Here is a 15,821-nt window from a genome sequence, read left to right as displayed (position 1 = left end):
GTTAGGACACGTCTGTATGGAGGCAGGCGGAAGTAAATTGGGCAACTTTAAGAAGTCTTTCCTGATGGCAGATTGGAAGTAAATCAATCATAGAATAGTTTGCGTTGGAAGGCACCTCCAAATGTCATCTAGTCCAACATTCCCTGCCATGAGGGACACCTTCAGCTAGATCAGGTTGCTCAGAGCCCCATCCAGCCTGGCCTTGAATGTCTCCAGGGATGGGACATCAACCACCACTCTAAGCAATCTGGGCCAGTGTGTCACCACCCTCAGTGTAAAAAGTTTCTTCCTCATGACCAGCCTGAACCTCCCCTCTTTTTGTTTAAAACCATCACCCCTTGTCCTATCACAACAGGCCTTGCCAAAAAGGCTGCCTCCATCTTTCTTACAGATGCCCATGCCAAGCCAGTGGGAGACAATGTTAATGCAGTTTGGTGGGAAAGACCAGGGAAGGCAGAGAAGAAAATAGCAGAAGTCACAAAAGGGGCAAGTGCCATGTGAGCTCCCCAGGTGGTCACAGCTGTGGTGGCCCCAGCTCAGCCCTATGGTGCTCCCTTCTGGTCCCTCACTCCTCCGCCACATCCCAGTGCAATCCCAGAGCCTGATCCTCTGCCACCATCCAGTAGTGCCTTTGTCTCAGAAGGCATCATGCATTGACTACAGCCTCCAGAGCTGTGGAAAACAGGAAAGAGAAGCTAAACTCTTGCCTAAGCATCACCCATCTCCCCCAAATACGCGTGTGCCCTTGCTCTGCTCTATGCTGCCCTACAGCACTCACTGCCTGCTGGCAGAAGCCACATGCTTTGGGGACAGAAGGTCACCAGCCCCAGAGACAGCCCCAGACCCATTCTGCAGATCCTGCAGCGTCTGGGTTGAGCTAGCTGGGAAATGGTAAGGCTTTTCTAAAACACAAAAGAATTTGGTTTGTTTTTTTCTCATGAACATTTTATAATTTTTATGCTTTTTTTTTAGTGAATGGTAAAATTACCCTAAGGCTTGTGCGGTTGCCCACTTTAATCTTGAGAATTTTGCAGTTTTTAATTAGGAACCTGAACGATTGTGGCTGAAGCAGAAATCTTTGTCTGGAGGGCCAGGTCTGCAGTAAACTCAGGAAGCCTGAGAGACAAGGAGATGTGGCCTGCAGGGAGGTTTGGGTGGCTCTGTAGCAGCATCGAGCACTGTAGGATGCTGACTAGGGAAGGTGGTCTCTGCATCATCCAGGCTTTCCTCTACCCTATGTGTTGCTTGCTTCCAAGGGGTTTATCCACCATGGTGGCACTGGTCTTTAAGAGCAGGCTCATCATTTCTTGGCTGCTACCAAGACAAAGGGCAGTTACGCATCTTCTCACCCAAGATGAGCCTAAATCTAGGGAGATCCAAGTGGGAAATGCCAGGATGGGCAATGGCCAGACATGACATAGGTTTCCCTTCACCACAGGCTTTTCTTTATTAGGTAGGCTCAAAAGAAATAATTTCTAGAAGCCATCTGTGAGGTACAATTGGTTTTCATACACATTTAGGTGTCTACATGTGTGCTGGAGTCAAAGAACTACTGCAGACACTCAGGAGAGATATTTTGTTCCCTGAAGAAGATGCCTGCATCTGCTGAAGCATCGTGGAGACCATGGGGACCTGACTATGCGTCTCCTACCCTGTTACCCTCCCAGTGGCAACATACCTTTGCCCTGTGTTCTGTCCATCACCTGCACCAAGGCCATTTTTGCAACTAATGGGCAGAGGGGCCCTCTAGCAGAGCAATGTGGTGTCTTGGGAGTGGGTATCTGAACAATTCTTGCCCCCAAAAGACAAATAGAAAAATCATCTCCACCACCAGCACTCTGGAGTGTTGTGCTGTCTCTGTCCCATTTGCCTCTCTAAATCAGCAGGAAAATGAAGACTATAATTCAAGGCATGGATGACAGGAGTGCAATTGCAGGGCAATCTGTTATTCCAAAAGTCTTAGTGCTTCCCAGACAGATGGCACTTGGCAGAAGCTGCTGCTGTACTGCTCATGTGGGAAGCCTGACTTGCTTTTCTGGGGAGGGCAACACGCGGAGGGGGGAGTCATAAATGCTGCCTGATATCAACCCAGAGCTCTGCCCAGAGCTTGGGGATATATAGGAACCATCCCGCATTTTGGGTAGCAATCACTGGCTTGTTATTGTGGGGTCACCTGGGAGCACATTGAGCAAGGGCAGAGCAACATACACAGGGACAGATGGCAAGTGCTAGAGGGGAAGGGCACGAATTGTTTAGTCCCTGTTTCTCAACAACTCACATGCTCCCATTTGGAGAGTTTTGGATTCTTAGTTATTTTCCAGAGGGATTCCAGCTCTGCCTGGTCGAGGAGCCAGTCTGCGCCAGGCGTGCATGGACACACACGCGTGTGCAAGAGTAGAGCCCCGGTGCACGGGGAGCTGGGAAGCCATTGCAGGGACAGGAGTGCAGCCCCACATTGCCTCAGCTGCAGCCCATTAGCTGACCATGCTCTCTGCTCCTAAATCATTTCCTGAAGGGCTTTTTTCAAACCAAAAAAGAAAAAAAAAAAAAAAAAAATCATCCCCCCTCAAGATGGTGAAGGGGGAAAAAAAAAATATGGTGAAAAGTTCAAACCCAGCCTGGTGTCCCAGAGCTGCTTTTGTGCCCAGCTACATCTACCAGGAGCCTTGCCCAGGTCTGTGAAAGGTAATGCCAAGTGCCAGTAAACCCTCCCCTCTGATGGGCTGGGAACACAGGGACCCAGACTGAAGCTTTTGACTTTTTTTTCCTGCTTGTGACTTTTTAGCAGTCCTTAGGGGACATTCCAAGTATGTGGCCAGGCATGGAGATAGTTTAAAACACATTAAGTTCACGGACAAGGTGTCATTAGGGCTTCTTTGGAGGGGGAGAGAGGGAGGAATTATTTGAAGTTCATTTGCCCAGAGGGAGTGCTCTCTGAAGAGGAATGGTTTTGGGGCACGACGGGTCTGTTTCAGGGTTTTCGCTCTTCCTGCGACTTCGAGGAGCTGATTCTTTTGAAGGCATCGGCTGTTACGGTGCGAGACGGGATGGAGAACAGAAAGCATCAAGAGTATTTTGCCTGCTCCGCCTTTAAAGTTGCTCTCCCCAGACTGTCTAGGAGAGCGGGTCAGAGCCCCAGAGTCACATTTCGTGGGAAATATTGACCTCTTTGTTGTTGTTGTTCCAAATAGGAATGAAAAATGTAAATTTCTGGTCAAGCAAACATTTCTCAGGGCTGTTCTGGAAAATTGAAGTGACACTTTCTCAGCATTTTTGTTATATTAAAATTCAGCATGCAAATGTGGTGTGTGATATATATTACATAACATATTGTGAGCGAATCACAGTAGAATATAAAGTATGAATCTAAACTCCAAATTGAATGGTTTCCTCTAAATATGTCACCAAAATGATACCTTTCTGGCAAAAGGTTTGGATTCTACTCAAGGACTTGCTTCTGCTTTTTATTTTGGAAAATTTGCCTGTTGCAAATAAATCCGAGCCACCCACAGGCATCATCCCAAGCCAAGCCTGCCCTTCCTCAGGGCCATCTTTCCATTAGGACCATCTCCTCTGGCAGGAAAGGGTTCCTTCCACCACTCCTTGCTCGGATTTGGGAAGAGGTTCCTGGAGGCAGGGGCTGGATTTTTACCTGGTCTGCTGGGCTCTGCATTTATGTTGACACCTGTCACACACTTTCTGAAGGAGGCAGGAGAAAACTGGCCTGACCTGGAAGAGGTTCTCCTTTTTTCCCTGTAATAGGTTTATGATCAGTCCTGTAATAGAACTGGGTTTGTTAGGGTTTTGTTTTTTTTCTTTCTTTTCTTTTGGTATTGCTGTCTATTTGAGGAATGATGCAAGGAAGCTATATCTAAGCCTTCCCAAGTAGAAATATTACTTCAGTGCATGTACTAAAGTGTGTCCTGGGTGATGAGGCAGATGGGGGAGGAGGGTAAGCCTGGGCTGGCAGCCACTGGTGGTGCAGGAAAGGCTGGTAGAAGCCTGGTGGACTTAGCAAGAGCTGATTCAGCTCATTACATGGCCTGATGGACACTCAGCAAGGTGGGGGTCTGGCTAGTCCCACAGCCAGTGAACCCTTGTTCTGCCCCAGGAGGTTGGGGCATGAGGCACCATCTCAGCATGATTTGCCAGGGGTTCTTGCTTCTACAAGCCCTTCATCATTAAAAACACAATCAACCAACTAACTAAACAAAACCAACCAAATGCTAAAATTGCCCTTCTTCCTTCAGGAAAGTATATGGGCTTGTTTGGGCTGTGAGCCACAAAGGTTGATGAACCTGCCTGCAAAGACTTCATTTGTGCACTCTCCCGGGCTGGAGCAATATAACCCAGGCATAGCTCAGCATGCCTCACCAGCACTGGAGGGGGATCATGTGTGGGAACAAGGACGTGGCCCGGAGGGGCTCTGCAGGTTTGTCTAGGAAGGATCAAGTTGGGCTGACACCATGCTGGGGCTCTGCAGCTCTCGCTCGTGTCTGTGCCACTGAGTGTGGTCTGAGACATGTCCCTTACCCCTGCCCGCCTTGCTTCTCCACACCTGAATGATGACAGAGGAAAACACGAGCCTCAACATAGCCTCCAGAGAACTGCTGACAGAGCATCCCTGGAAAGTGTTTTTTCCCCCAGCTTAGCTCAGGAATGGCTCTGGATTAAGGAGGTCCATGGAGAGCCCTATCTGTTCCCATGGGTTTTAGATGAGCCCTTCGTGAGAAGCAAAACTCAGGGCTGGCCTGCGAGACACTGGAAGGTCATGCTTGGTGCTGTGTCCAGGCAGAGCTGGCCAGTGGCAGGCACAGTTCCCCGTGGCACATGTAGCAGTGTCCCCACTGGCTCCCAACATTACCTGCACCCAGCGTGGCACCACAATGAGCACAGGACCAGCACACCATGGGCTGGTGTCACTTGCTGCCTTATCGCAGCAAGCGTCTGCTCCATAGGGACATCTGGGGCTGCAATTAGACTTGGTACATGTAGAAAATCAACAGGAGACAGGCAAGGGCTGATTGCCCTGGAGCTAGTCATGAGGGAAGGAGGGTAGATCTGGAGTGACTTCTAAGGTTTCCACATGTGATACTTTTCCCAGCACTTGTGAAAAAGCAGCTTGCTATGGGACAAGCGACTTCATATTCACATTGCATGTGTGATCATAGTATCATAGAATGTCCTGAATTTGAAGCGACCCGCAAGGATCATCAAGTCCAACTCCTGTTTCTGCATATGACAGCCCCACAGTTCACACCATGTGTCTGAGATCAACCATAACCACTGTGAATCTGCCCCAAGCTCAGGTAATACACAAACCTGAGCACACCAGGCTGGCACCACACTTCTCCCTGCACATCAGTGAGAGTGGGGGGACGTGATTCCACGAGAGCTGCCACAATGCCGGAAGGAGTCCTCCATCTTCCCGAAAACCTCTCCCTCCTGTCCATCAACCTCCTGGTGACTCAGGCATCATATGAGGCAGGGATTCAAGTGTTCCTAGCTGTCTTCTCAAAGTCCTACAGGAATGGAGGAAAGCAGGGTCAACTATGTATGTAGACGTGGGATGGTTTGGTGAGGCGTATTTTTTTAGTGACAATCACTCTGTCAAAGGCTGCATGAGAAATTCTGTCCTTAGCCTGCTTTTTTGGCCTCCCTAAAGAGACCACCAGCTTGGCAGGTTAAGTCTGGGGCAAGGTAAAATGTCCCTACAAAGCTAGAATTGAGTGAGATAGGACCTGAGCCCCAGCTCTGTGGGAATAAGACTCTCAATTTTTAAAAAACATGTTTGTAACCACACAGAAAAAGGCAGGAGGACTGTAAGGTCTGATATCAAACTATCTGTGATCAAAGCTTCACCTAGAATGACTTTAAGTGTGCAGGGATGCTTTGGTGATGTGTTACCAGCACCGCAGCAGGCAGAGCTCCCTTGGAACAGGCATCACCTCCAGCTCCACAGCATCTACACTGCAACCACACTGCTCTTGGTGGGACAAACCACATCATGGAAAAGAGTGTTCAACCCCCAGGCTGGTGTCCGGGTGCTGTGCCTCTCCATCGAGTCTCCCTCCTAACGTGTCAGGGCAGATCTAGCAGCTATGAAGGTGCAGAACTCAAGTGGTGTCTTGTGGGGTGATAGGAAACCCCTGTTGTTCTGCTCTATTGCAGCCAGGCTTGCTGGGACAGGGGCTATTGGGAGAAGGGGAATGACATCAATTAACTCCATGCCTTTCTAAACCAACAAGGTTAAAATTGTTGTCCCCATGTCCACGCAGTGCAGCCCAGGGAGAGCATCTGCTTTGAAGGACTTCACTGAAACCATGGGGTGAATGAGACACAGTGCATGGGGGCAGAAGACAAACAAGTAACCGGGAGGTAACTGTGAATAACGCAACCAGCAAACTACCCGCACATGAAGGAAGAAGGTGGCAGTGGTTTTCATTGCTGTGACAATCCAGGCACCTGGGTAAAAACAGAATTTAAGGGAAATTGAACATCTTCTATCAGACGAACTAGCACAGTCAGAAAAAAATCGACTAGTTTTGAGACACACCTGGCCTTTTCCAGCTCTCAAATACAAGGAGCAACCTTCAAAGGGAGATGCAAATGGGGAAGCAAGGCTGGCAGTTTAATTGGACTTGTTAATCAGCTAGACCGTGCAAGTGAGGAAGCAGCTGATACCTGCAGCACAGAGGAAAGCCTGGCCACCGCCCCACCAAGCTAATGATGCGGGAGCACAGGCAGCTCACTAGATTGCAAATTAATTACCCATTCCCTTGCCCTGTACAGGCAACAGGCCCCTAGAGACAGATCTGCCTGGTTTTGGTGGGACAGGTCTCTTCCCTGCTGGCTGCGAGGGACGTGGCTCAGGTATGGGCTGCACTACAAGATGCTGCAGAGCTGAGCTGGACTGGGATGACTGCCCTGATGCGTGGCCGAGGTGACCAGAAATGTGAGTTTTCCTTTCTACTGATATCTCTCTCCATTCTTCAGCAGAGGCATCACCAGGGATCTCACTGAGCTGTTGCTTTGGGGCAAATGTGCTGCAGGAAACCAAGAAACCATCCTATTTCTGCTTGCTGAGAGCCTGTTTGGGGATCAGAGCCCCAGGGCTGCTGCTGGGGGGCTGAGGAGAGATTTGTGTCTGGCACTGCTGAATGGAAATAGGCATGTCTGCCCCTGTGGCGGGAGAATGGGAACAGGCAGCTGTAAATCCCAGCAACACCGGCTCCCAAGGGAGAATTATGTTCGAAACCTCCAGTCCTAAGAAGACTGTCAGTCTCATTTTCACATTTTTGGTCTATAAAGAAGAAAACTTCCAGCTTTCCCAGCCTGAAGCACTCTGCTTTTTCTTCCTGAAATAATCCCAAGTTGTTTGAGCTGGTTTTAGCATCTCCTTGGAGCTGGACATTGCTTTGAGGGTGCTGCCCTTCAGGAGCCCAATGCCTGTTGTTCTCACTGAGTCCTTCTCCTGCCTATGGGGCTGCATCTTCCAGTGTCTTTCTGTGTCACTGGGAAGCTTGTCTGGAGCAGTCTGCATGGAGAATGCAGCGTTTGGGAAGAAGCTTTGCTATAGGAGAGACTAATTCACCAGCTCTAGCAAACGGAATCTCTTGTGAGACCACACTGGTAGATTTACAGCTCCTCATCACTTTCACACAGCAAGAGAAGTTGCAAGACAACATCTTGCCAACCTTGAGATGCAAATCTCTGGCATTTCTGGAGGTATCAGAGGGCAGAGTGTCGCACTGGGACCGTGGTAGTGGCAGCGGTGTGTGACTGGCAGGAACTGATTTGAATAATTGGGTGTCACGTCTCTATTTTTCTTTCAGTTTAGCTACATGTGCAATTAATTAAAATAATAACCTAAACGGTCTCCTGCTGGGGTTGTGTTTGCTGCTCCACTTCAGTCTGCCATCAGCACTGCTGAAAGAGTTTTATTGAGAGCTGCTTCTTGCTGAGAGGAGCTGGAGCAGAGAAAGGCTCTCCCAGCAGAAAGACCTTTAATGCTCATAGTGTTTGAGCTCTTCCCACCCATGTTGTCTGTGTGGTGGATAGACAATAAATAGCAGTTTTAATGTATCACTTCCCACATCCTCTGCTCACCCTGTGCTTTGCCTGGCATGGAGAATTGCCTCCTCCTTGACATATGAGATGCAGTCCCTGTCCTACATCCAAGGCAGCCTGGTAGTGATTCAGGTGGGCTTGTGGGGAGTGCTTTGAAATCAGGGCCCTCCAAGTATAAGCACAGGACAGCCCTGCATATATGTGACAAGAGAAACAAAGTACAGAAGCAGAAGAGCTGTGCTGCTGAGAGGTGGCCCAAGACGTGAGTCCAAGCCTCTTGGCACTGAAGTATTCCTGGAAGTGCCATATCCTTGCCAGATTAACTATTTCCACTAGCTCATCACATGCATAGCTGCATCCATATCCCGTTTGCACCATTTTGCTGCCTGTTTTCAGCTATGTTCCCTTCCTCACCCCTGTTCTGCAGCCCAAGGCTGGCAGATACCCACAGCAGCCTTTACAAGGGTAGAAAGCTCTGGTCCACAGGAAAACTGTTAGAGGATCTTCATTTGTTCGTAGTCCTCCCTAAGCAAAGTCCAAGGTTTTGGTGCACTCTGTGCTGACCACATCCCTTGGAAGATCATGATGTAGCTTGTGCTGGCTGTTCCTATGCTTCAGATCTATATGGAAAAAATTAAATCACTTGGGGAATTGTACTCCTGCTTTTCACACTCCTCTCAAGCACCCTTTATCTGCAAGCACATGCTGCTACAGTGGCAGCAGGAGCATACTTTAAAAAATCAGGATGCTTACATCCAAAGCCTTTTGCTGTTGCTGTGTTCATTGCTGGTAAGAAAACGTTGTTCCCCTGCAGATGAGTGCATTCACATCTCATCTTGCTCCTTTTTCCACTTCTTTTTCTTGCCTGGATGAGTCCATGTCAGCAGCCAACATTAATGTATCCCTGGCAGTCCTATCCCTCCCTGCTTTAGTTTTAAAGATCATTGGGCACACAGGATATTGACCATGGTTGTGAGCAAGGTGCCCCTCACCCCACAACCTGCCTGGTGCTGGCAGAGTTGACACAGGGTTTTGAGGCAAGCTGGCAGGCAGAGATGCCTGTCCTGAGATGGCCCCTTCCATCTGGGTTTGCTTGGAAAAGGCTGAAGGGGCCTGAATTAGATGGACAACAGAAGACAATGTTAGAGATTAAAGCGCCTGGCTGGCAGGAAGAAGATGATAAACTTGTCCAGAAGAAATTGAATTGGGATTTAGCTGCATGGAAAAGCAATAGAAATTCAAAGGTTTTTTTGCTTAAACCAACTGACCGAAGCAGAGCTCTCAAACCTTTAAAAAGCATTCATAAACTTGAAGGCCAGCAAGGACTATTTTGATCATCTGGTCTAACTTCTCATTTGGTGCAAACCTGGTCTACTCTGCCAGCCTAACAACTCCTGCATCAACCACAGGAGTTTTAGAAATGAGCCTGTATTGATACAGAGAGGTCAAGAGAACGGGAAGTTTCCCACACTCTTCTGTGATCCATAAGTAGAGGTTAGGCTGAACAAAAAGAAAGACGCCTCGTCCTGGTCCCAGAGATGGAGAGGACCTGCTTCTGTACCCACTCTTGAACTCAGGGCTCCCAGAACCTGAAGGAAGTATTAGGAGAAAAAGCCAAAACACTGAGCCAGATGAGAAGGGGAAGAAAGCCAAGAGCTTCGTCTTGACTGTTTAGCAAAATGCTCTCACTACTCTCTTCTCAGCCCACTACCTGAAAATAAGAGTTGTTGTAGTTTTTTTTTCCATCCCTACTTAAATTAGCACTGGAGGGACAGCCATTAGTACCCAGGACACATCACCCAGTGCCCTGACCCCCACAGAGGCCTCCAAGTACAGCTGTGGTCTACAGGGGAGATGACCGCAATTATTTATCACTTATTATCACAGTAAGTGACATGGCAGGAGATGTCACACCTTGTGTGCCAGGGTTACAGCATGTTCATTACCTTGGACTTTAAATGGTGCTGATCGGGAGGGGAGCAGGGGGAAGGAAGCATCTTTTCTCTGGCCCCAAGAGGATCTGGATGCTTGAGAGATGCTGAGAGGTAGAGAAACACAAAGTCCCAAACTGGGGATTTGTTCTCTTGCTGACTCAGAGGTGGCAGGAGCCCTCGGGATGCATCCTTCCCACAAGGTGCACACACAGGATGTTGCTGACCTGGGCACAGCTGGAGCTGAGCAGGAGCACTGGTGGGGACAAGCTGTGATTTGGCACACCAAGAACTGGGATGTCCCAGCCGCATCAGGAAATTTGGTTGCTCATCTGTGCCCTGGCCTCTCCTCTTTGCTCTGCCTGCCTTACCTGATGTATGGCTTATCCTTGGGGGAGCACTGGCCTTACCAGCTGGCTGGGGCGTGTCTGCTGCCCCCCCTTCTGCCTCCACAGTTGCCCCAGGGCCCTATCCTGAGTGCTTATCTGCTGCAGCAGTCAGTGCGGATCCATGGAGGCTCACAGATGAAAGCCCACACATTCCTCAACCCAAGTACATGCTTCCAGAAGAAAACCAGTGCTCAAAACCTCTGATTCCTTGGGGGATGGAGCAGGAGCTACTTGGAGACATGAAAACTTGTGCTACTCAGCTCTTCTCCTCTTCCATATCACTGCTGCTCTCCCAGGTGTGCCTGCAGAGTGCAGGGCCTGGTGCTTGGTGCTCTGCAGGTACAGCAGAAAGACAAGCCCTTGCTCTCCCCATCACTGCAACAACAGGCAAAGGATGGGGGACATATGTAACACCTGAGAAGCTCTCAGGGACCTGTACATTTACGCCATGCTGCAATGTCCAGCATCACTTTTCCCCTTATGTTCAGGCACTAGACTTAGCAAGGGCCTCTGTTATCCTACACTTCAGAGAAAGCTTGTCATGTTTAAAAGCCCCACATACAAGGCATCAACTGAATAATTTCAGGGAAAGATCTAAGAAAACGGTTTTATTTGTTTGTTTGTTTTTTCCTGCCAGCTCAGCCCCTCGGTGCTCAGCCCAGCCCCTGGCAGGCTGGGGGATGCAGCCGGGGCTGAGCCGAATTATGTACCCACCCTCGCCCCACGCAGCCGCTCCGCAATCGCGGAGCATCAGCAAGCGGTCCCCGAGCAGGCCCTGCCGGGAGATGGCACTGCAAGCAAGGAGAATTATCCCGCGGAGCACCCAGGGTGGCAGGAGCTGCAGAAGCAAGAAGACTTCTTTTATTTGCATTTCCCCCTCCTTCCCCTGAGACTTTGATGGAAAAAATACTACTCTCGTCACCCATAATGGCTGCATCCACGCTGCTTAGTAGCATTTCGTTTGTGACAAGCTAAAGTTGCTGCTAACGAGGCAATGGGTGTGCAAGAGGCGGCTGGAAATAGCTGGCACATCTCTGTCGGCATCCCAGCAAAGAGGGATGGAGGGGGAAATGTGTGTTTCTCTCCTTAGGGGCTGAAGACTGTCCTCTCCACGCAGGTGCTTTGCAGCCTCAGACCCTGCTTCTAACCGTCCGGAGCACTGATATTTCAACTCCAGCCTCCTCCAGCTCCAAAACAACCCAAAACTTCCATGGGAGCTTTTTTCAGTGTAAATAAGCTGTGCAAGTATAATGAATATCCACCCTCTCTAGGTGGGAAGTTTTGCTAAACTGGGTGTCAGGGAATCAAAATTTACAGCACCTGAAGTTCTGCTAACTTGCTGCTTTGCATCAAGGTATCAGGGGAGATACAGATTTTCTTGTTCCTCATGAGAGCTTGAATCTCCACCTGGATGAAACTGAGAAATTTCGGCTGCTTTTTGTGATGCTGGCCCAATTTCCCCAAGGAAATTTCATGGACTTTTCTGCACCCTGCCATATTTTTCAACACCTTTCAGGAAGTTACAGCTGAACTCTTTTGGTCAGGAGAGTTTTGCATTTCAGGTGGAATATTTGGACTATTAGGTTTGCTCGGCAGGCAATTGTTGAATACTTCAAGGACTGGAGTTTCTGCTCTCTAGAGGTGGATTGTCCCATGCAGCAAGCTGTTCCCAAAACAGAACATATGCAAACCCAGTGAGAAGACACCCTTCAGTTCTCTTGTGAAAATGTGCTCAGATAGAAGACTCCTAGCTGAGGCTCTTTGGGACTTTGTTTTCTTCTTTTTTTCGGGGGCGGGGGGGCGGTGAGGTGTGGAATCTATTGGAAATTCTCAAAACTGAGAAGATGATAAAAAGCAACTACGCAGTTTGTCATAATGTCCCATTCTGGCATTTTTTCAAAGAACAGGTCTGCTTCTCAGTTTTGAGTGGGAGCCAAATGAATCTGTACTGGAAAAAAAGAGCAGTGTTAAAGGGTCATAACTGAACATCTCAACGTTGGGCAAACAGGCAGGTGTGCTTAACACCATGTGATTTTGACAGGTTGTGGGAGAGAAAAGTAAACATTTGTTCAATTTTGGTCTTGGCAGTGGTGATGCAGAAGGCAGGGATGGCTGGGACATGGCTAATGAAGGAGAGTAGATGGAGGAACACAGCAGAGTACGCAGGAGCAGCAAGGAGACATTTGTCCTTTGCTATAGGACTATAGGGTGTGTAACTGTGCCCATACAGCCTTTATTTGTGACCATGGGAGTCATCCTTCTTCGTGGTATAGAGACACGCCACATAGAGGTACCAGTGAGTTATGGGGTGAGGATGTGGCTTAGCCCAAGAGGGTTTCACTTGCTTGCTTGAGTGTTTGAGCTTAGATGAGCTTACCCTAAAGGCTAGGGAGGAGAAAGCCAGCAAATCATTACAAGAAATGTATCTTTGAAAGGTTAATGCTCATTGAGAGCCAAATATTGGGGTCGCGGGGGGGGGGCACAAGAATGGAGATGGTGGTGGCATCTCTTTACAGGTAACATATTTAAGATGGTGACTTCCCACTGTGTCTCTCTCCCTTGAATGCAGCAAACAGGAGCTCATGGGGGCTGCTGGCAGAGATGGGGACCTCTCCCTCCTCTCCTTCCCCTGCTCCCTGCACCCAGCACTGATGTTTCCCAGGTGTTTCTGTTCCAGGTGTTTCTGACTTGCAGAGTTTGAAACTGAGTCATCTTTGATTTTTCTTGACATTTCCCAGGATGTTTTTAAGTGCAATATTACATTTACCCCAAATGTGTGGGGTTTTAGGGGAATCGTGCTTTTCAGCTGAAGGCAAAATGAGAGCAAGTAAAACTAAATTAATCTCTCACTCCCCCAAAAAAAAATCCCTTTGAAAATCATGGGGGCAGGGGTTGGCAAATTCCTCACCAAAAGACATTCAAAAAGCAGCTTTTTTACTTTTTTTTTCTTTCAAACCCAACCTTTTCAGGCTAAAAACTTCAAACAACTCTAATCCCTGGCTTCTGCTTTCTGTGCGAGGAGGATGATATGTGATGGAAGCCAGTCCCACAACCAGAGCAAGGAGCCTGCCTCGAGGTGCTAATTTTCAGGGAGATCGTGGGGGATGAACCAGCCGTGCCGATGCAAATCACAGCTTGGGATGGGCTCACACACAACTGGTGACCTGTAGGGTCTGTTGGAAAGGGTTCCAAGAGCCACAGCTATCAGGAACATCCTTGCTTTCTCAGTGGCAATGAGAGCACCTCTGCCACACGTGAAACAGCACAGTCCCTGTGGTGGTTTGGGTGCAATCCTGTTACAGGAGGGGCTGCAAGAAGCATGTCTGGGTGCCTTCATGAAGATGCACAAAAGTCTGTGTGTGCCTCATGTCAGCCACATCCCTTTGGACATCTCCATGGTCCCCAATCCTGACACTGCAACAGCACCATCCCATCCCTGTAAGATTTTCCAAGTTCTAGGAGGGAAAAACACCCCACTGCAATGTATGTGATAATGGTGCTGTTTTCCCAGATCCAGGGGTGTTGCAATACCCATGCTGTAATTCAGGATATTCATGGGACAGAGATGCAAAAACTGATGGCTATAGCATCTCAGTTCTTACCCAAGACTACAAGGGATTGTGCTTGTGGCACCAAGGGAAAAAAGTGATGAGGGGAAACCTTTTCCAGACCCCTCTCCTGTTGTTTCTTGCTCTGAAAGACATATGTGAAAATGTATTTTAAATATGGCTTTCATTCCATGCTGAGCCTCTTCCGAGCGAGGAGCTGGCAGCAGTGGGCCATGTGCTGAGTGGGTGATGGGATGGACGTTATTTATAACAGGTGTCAGGCGGTACTTTGTCATCGAAATCTTACCCGGCAGTAGCAGCGAGGGGTCCGCCATATGCCAGTCTCTGTTTTCCAGGAGCGGTTTGGTAACAGCATGCACCGAACCTGACATCCTTGCTGCACATGGAAACTTCATGCACGTATTTTAGCTGACTGGTTGGACCTTGTCCTCTCTGCACCCCTTGACATCCCAAATCACGCTAATCACTCATGCCGGAGCCACTGGATGCCCATCATCAGGAATGCACCCAAGGACAGGATTTTCTCCTGCACAAACCTTCGTGCACACCCTGTCCAGGCTCCAGGAGGTCTCCACAGCCTCTCCTCGCTCACACCTTGCTGTGTGCACGTATGCAAACGCTCACCACCATCAGCCTTCCCAGCCAAATGGGTAACAGGCTGGAAAGCTACAGCAAAGTCCTGTATTTATTATCTCCATCTTTGTCTTTCGCACGCACCTCCTGCCGTTCCCCTCTATCTACACGGGAAGAAGTTTGGCAAATGTAATAAAGACAAGTTGAAGTTTTACATAAAATAATCTCTCCTGCCATGAGTCCTGAGGAATTTTAATCAGTCCAGGGGTACCGGCAGAATTCCTTTGCCTGCAATCTTTTCATGATCTTGCTTTCCCCTCTTGTTCCTCGTGGGGAGCATTTGCTGAGAAAATGATTAAATCAGGCTGGTAAAAAGCTCGTCGGCTCTGTAGCTCCCATCTTTTCCTGCTGCTTTGCAAGATCATTTGTACTTTTTTCTGGCCTGTGGCACGCCAGGTCAGCTGCTTTCTTTGCCTACCCTGTACGTTTCCTCACCATTGTTGTGGGGTTTTTCCCCCCCCGGAGAATCTCTTTTGTGCAAAGGCGAGAGACAAGGCTCCTAGTTCAGCCTGCTGTGTTGTTGTTCGCCTGAAGTCCAGCAGGAATTCAAGGAATGGTTCCCCACGTCTCCTATTCACCTTGCTCCTGCCGGTGGCAAGGGGTCGGGAGAGGGGGGTGGATATTTCGGGGAAGCAATGAGTGAGGAGCACAGACCTAGGGTCTTATGCGAAGTCAGGGATTTTGGAGGACTGAAACTCATCTGCCTGTTGCCTGCCAGTAGTTTAGTGTAGGAATTTGGGCATTTTGCTTTGAACAAATGATTCACCAGTAATCATTCAATCAGCTCTACTGATGGTTGAATAATCAGTGAGTAATTTAGTCAGATGTTTGCCATGAAGTATCAAATAAATGGTCTGGAAAGACACTGGCTCAGACACTTGCCTTTATATATACTCAGCTTTGGGGTAAAAGCAGTGAAATGCTGTCCCGTGAGCTCTGGCCCTGGGTGTCCAAGGCATCTGTGTTGCTTTACAGCTGGCCAGGTCCAGCCCAAAAAGCTCAGGATCTGACCATAGCTCAGCTCCATCATACAATTGCCATGCAGCTGTGAAGCATTTGCTCTCCTGCACAGGGTGCCAGCATTTCTGGAGACAGGCGGGTGGCATATAATGGGGTAGAGTGACATTTTTAGTGATTGTCTCTTGGTTGAACACTGATGTATAGGCTTGTGATGAGCCCCCGCTTTCTCCAAGTGGCTCCCATGGGGATACAGTGGGCAGGAAAAGCTG

Source organism: Nesoenas mayeri, assembly GCF_963082525.1.
Source record: "Nesoenas mayeri genome assembly, chromosome: Z".
NCBI classification, from domain to species: domain Eukaryota; kingdom Metazoa; phylum Chordata; class Aves; order Columbiformes; family Columbidae; genus Nesoenas; species Nesoenas mayeri.
The sequence above is the reverse complement of the archived record's forward strand: the minus strand, read 5'-3'. Positions refer to the sequence as shown.